Consider the following 5244-nt stretch of genomic DNA (forward strand, 5'->3'; position numbering starts at 1 on the left):
TGACAATTTGTGTCACACCTCATTATGTCAATTTGCTGGATTTAATTGAGTGACCTAGGCTTGGTAGAATGAAATGAAATTTTGCATGATGTTTGATTAACATGTTAAGATGTTGTATGAATTTTTGTGGAATTTTACATTGCATTTTCAAATTGATTGTGATTTTTCATCTCTGTTGGTCAAATATGCAAGTCCATGTGGTACATGTTTGTAATTTTGATGTGAAATGCTCATATGGTATTGGATAATCATGAAATTTGGCATGCTTGTAATAGACACATTGTGTGACATCCCTGTTTTGGTCTCATCCATTTCTTTACTGTTTTCATTGAGTTATGAATTTTTGAAGTGGAAGCATGTGTTGATGTTGTGATTTGGAGCATATAGTTGTGTCTGTTTTTGTTGATTTTCATTGACATAGTTACCTTTGCCCAATTAAGCTGAAATTTGGTCTGCCATACCTGGATTAGGTCCTGTTTAGGTGTAATTCATTTGAGAATTTTTGAAGTTGTTTTGATGTGGATTTGAATGCAATAGTTCTGTTTGCATGTTTGGTGCTTCATTTGAACTAATTTGCCTTGTTTTGTGCATAACATGAACATGATGAATGATATAAACATGAGACTAATGGTGTTTGCTCTTGCTTGACATTAATTTGACTTTGGTTGGTGAATACCTTGCTGTTTAGGAATTTTTCTTGCCTTTGGACCCTAGGCTTAGCCTAGTGGTCTTGTTGCTAATATTTGCTTGATTTTTCAGGATCAAAAGCATAATGTGTATGGAGAATGATCCAAGTCAATGCAATTGATGTTGTTTGATGTTTGTACACTAACACAACTTTGTTTTGTAGGTTGTGAAGTTTGGGATTGAGCTTTGAGCTTGCTTTGTTGTGCATTGATCTGTATAGATTAATTGGTTGATACTTGCTGTTTAGTTTTGTCTGTCTGAGTACTAACTGTGTTTGACTGTTTCCAGGTACTTTTAGTTGCTCAGTTCCTTGTGAACTTTTGCTTTGCTTTGCTTAAGCAACTTGCATTGAGGTATAACTTCCTAACTTCATGTAGTCTGGAGACCCGGCTGTTACCGGGCCGGGCAAATAAATGTCTGAAGTCCTCCTTAAGAGGCAATGATTGTGATTGTTTAATTTTGTGCCTAAACAGGTAAAGTCCTTAATCAAGGCAATTGGTGGAAGTTAGGGATAAGCAATCTATCCCCCACTATTCTGTGAGTCTTCTCCTTGCTCCCATTACATGGTTGTAGCATTGAGATCCAAGCCCAAGATCTTGTGCAGTGCACATTGTGTCAGAGTCTTTGAGTATAGAAGGGTTCCCCCATTCTGGACCCATGCTCATTTGTCAGAAGCTCTCCCTGGTTAGGGATAAGAGCTGTGAGGTCTCATCCTCACTTCACCTTTCATCTGCTTCACCTTAGCCTCGTAATGGCAAGGTTAAGAGCAAACACAGCCCGTACAGACGACTCGCTTCGGCAGTCAAACCTATTGTGTGAGCCACTTGTTTGGTTATAGTGCGTGCTATGTGGACATGCTTGTTTGAGATGCTTGTTCTCATTTGATGTATGCTTGTATGTTGTTTGCTTGTGTGCTTGCTTCTTTCCTGGATAGGAGTAGTTTGCTTATGCAAGTAGGATAGAAAACCGAACTTAGGGTAACGATGCATGACAACACTAGGCTCGAGTCCAGCTCCCTAGTAGTGTGTCTTTCCCTGGTTTCTGGCTAGATTTTCTTTCCCTTTAAGGGGAACTACATCGCCCTGATCCTCGTTCCAGACGAGGTATGTAGGCAGGTGGTCGTGCGAGACCACTCCGGGCAACCTTTTTCTTTTTTGCGTGTGTTTGTTTGTTATCTGATTGTATGTTTGGTTCGGATGCCGACGTAAGCCCAGTGATTGGCAGTCGGGCTCCACGTTTGCCGTTTTGTGCGTGTTTTGGTTCGGATGCTGACGTAATTCCATCCAGTGGTTGTCGGGCTCCATGTTTGCCACCCTTGCGTGTTTAGTTGTTTTGTGTTGTTTGGCGTGCGTAAGCCGAACTACAGTGGCTCTGATTCTTGTTCCAGACAAGATATGTAGGCATAAGGTGCGATACCTTATCGAGCTCCCTTCTCTTAACCCCACCTGCGTTCCCCGTGTGTGTGTGTGATGTTTTAGCAACCTTTTCTTTATTCTAGGACGTGGATCCCGTCGAGTACGGCGGACGTGAGGGGTGCTAATACCTTCCCCTTGCGTAACCGACTCCCTTACCCTGTCTCTTTGGTCGCGAGACCATGTTCTTTCCAGGTTTCTCTGAGCGTTTCCTTTCCCTATCTTGGGATAAATAACGCGCAGTGGCGGCTCTGTGTGTGTTTTTAATTGAGCTTCGCCGGTTGATTTTTCGCAGGATGCGACACTTAGATGTGTCGATAACAAAGAAGCAAGCCAATTGATGAAAGAGGTGCACGAGGGGTTGTTTGGTACCCATGCCAGTGGGAATGCGATGGTGAAAAAGTTGTTAAGAGCTGGTTATTACTGGATGACAATAGAGGCTCAGTGTTTCAGCTTCGTGCGAAAATGTCATAAATGCCAGATTTATGCTGACAAGGTGCACGTACCTCCAAACCCGTTGAGTTTAATGTCATCTCCGTGGCCGTTTGCTATGTGGGGCATTGATATGATCGGAAAGATCGAGCATACGGCTTCGAATGGGCACCGGTTCATATTAGTGGCTATTGACTACTTCACCAAGTGGGTGGAAGCGGCCTCTTATGCAAACGTGACGAAACAGGTCGTGGCCAGGTTCCTGAAAAGAGACATCATTTGCAGATATGGGGTTCCCGAAAGAATCATTACTGATAATGGTTCTAATCTCAAAAACAAGATGATGGCAGAACTGTGCCGAGAGTTCAAGATCGAGCATCACAATTGTTCTCCTTATCGTCCGAAGATGAATGGGGCGGTTGAGGCGGCTAATAAGAATATTAAGAAGATTGTGCAGAAAATGGTCGTAACCTATAAGGATTGGCACGAGATGTTGCCGTTTGCATTGCACGGGTATCGAACCTCGGTGCGTACATCTACTAGGGCAACGCCTTTCTCGCTTGTGTATGAAATGGAAGCTGTGCTACCGGTTGAGGTCCAGATCCCGTCATTGAGAGTCCTGATGGATGTGAAATTAGAAGAGGCTGAATGGGTAAGGACTCGGTACGAAGAGTTGAGCTTGATTGAGGAAAAGAGGTTGGCGGCCATTTGTCATGGGCAGTTGTACCAGCAGCGAATAAAGTGCGCTTTTGATCGAAAGGTGCGACCTCGTGTGTACCATGTGGGAGATATGGTGTTGAAAAGGATCCTTCCTCCTCAGAACGATCGTCGGGGCAAGTGGACACCCAATTATGAAGGTCCATTCATGGTCAAGAAGGTTTTCTCGGGCGGAGCTTTGTTGTTGACGACCATGGATGGCGAGGATTTTCCATCCCCTGTGAATGCGGATGCAATTAAAAAATACTTCGTGTAAGAGACCCGCTGGACGGAAAGAATAAAATAGTCTATGCAAAAATGGGCATCCCGGCGAACAAAAAAAAAATGAAAAAGGTTCGGGCAAAAATTAGGGATAAAAAGAGAAAAACTGTACACCCGGCAAGTCGAAAACCCCACAAGGGCGGCTTGGGCAAAAAAGGGTATCCCGGTGGACTGAAAACCCGAAAGGACGGTCCAGGCAAAAGAGGGAATGAAACGAACAACTGCGTCTAGCATGATCGTTGGTACTTTGGATATGACACATGGATAATCCCCGGCAGAGATCGGTCGGAAGCGTCTTGTTCAGAAGGCAGAAAGCGCGGAGAGTCTTGAGGACATATGGGTTGTAACCGGGTTGGAACTTGATGAGATCACGGTTTCACATTGCCATTAGGATAGATTTTCCTTTTGTGCGCAATTACCTCTTTTCAGGGATTGCTTCCTGTGTACTGCTCAGTTACGAGCCACCTTTTTCAATCAATAAAATGCATATTCAGTCAAATAATTTTGTTTTTGTTTTCATTACCGCTTTGATTGCAAAAACATCCGTTTATTTTGACAAAGAATCTTTGCATTTTGAGACATAGGGGTCCCTTCCAATGCATGTTTATAGGATTGAAACCTGAAATCTTATTCGGAAGGTTGAGTGACCTAGGTGTTTAAATTTTGGCATGCCTGGGGCACGTTTTATCTAACGATCTATTTTGCAGGTGCTGTTGGTTATTTTCACTCACTTGCAGGTTGTGATATGAAGCCTTTTTGACAGAAGATTCCTTCGAGTCCAATCAGGGACAAGGAGTTGAGGAATGGTGTAAAGACAACGAAAGAATTGCGACGATCCTAGGGGGTTAATCAAGAAGACTCTTCAAAGTCCGAGGAAGTGGAAAATTGACACTATGGTTAGAGGGTGAATACCAGTGTTCGACGAGTCGACAGGTGTTCCGTGTCAATTATTCCGTTTTTCCCCAGCGGATTCGAGGTCGGTGTTTCCTCGGCAGCCAAGCCTGAAGTTTGTTGTTTCCCCTAGCAGGGTTGAGATTGTTATTTCCCCAGCAGGTCGGAAGGTTGTTGTTCCCCCGGCAGGGGTGTGCGTTGGTAGTTTTTCCCCATCAAAGTCCCCAAGCGGATCGAGTTCAGTGGAGGTCATCCCCAATAAGGATTGTCCTTTCCCCATCAGTAATGTTATCCCAAGTAGGGTTGGAGATTGGAGCGATATCGAGTTCCTCAGCAGAGTGGCTCGTGTCGTCCCCTGAGGGGGATACTTTTTATGCATTCATCATTTAGAGAATCATATTGCATTGCATCCTCCTAAATTGCGTAGCATTTCCATGGTTATGGAGCATTACGCCATTGAAAAAGTCAAACATACGCATATAAAGCATAAACTAGTCTCAAGTTGTGGTTACCGTTTGAGGATTGGTTTAGCTGGTTGGTGAAGATGTTTCTCTGAGGAGTTTGGCATCGTGATTTTGAATCCACAGTATTCCCCAGTAGTGCGATATTGGAGGAAAATTTTCCGTCGTTCAGGGATGGAAGTCAAGATTGGAGAACGTTACGCGATCAACACAGAGATCGGGGTCCATCAGGAGAAAAGGAGACGCGGAGTGTCTTCTGGAGAACGGGGTTCAAATGGGGAACGGGGTTCATTATTTGGCAGTAAAAGCAAAGAAGTTTTGGGGGTTCAAGAAAAGCAAATAATAATAATAATAATAATAATAATAATAATAATAATAATAAT

The sequence above is a fragment of the Lathyrus oleraceus genome, chromosome 1 (genome assembly GCF_024323335.1).
Source record: "Lathyrus oleraceus cultivar Zhongwan6 chromosome 1, CAAS_Psat_ZW6_1.0, whole genome shotgun sequence".
In the NCBI taxonomy this organism is placed as follows: Eukaryota; Viridiplantae; Streptophyta; class Magnoliopsida; order Fabales; family Fabaceae; genus Lathyrus; species Lathyrus oleraceus.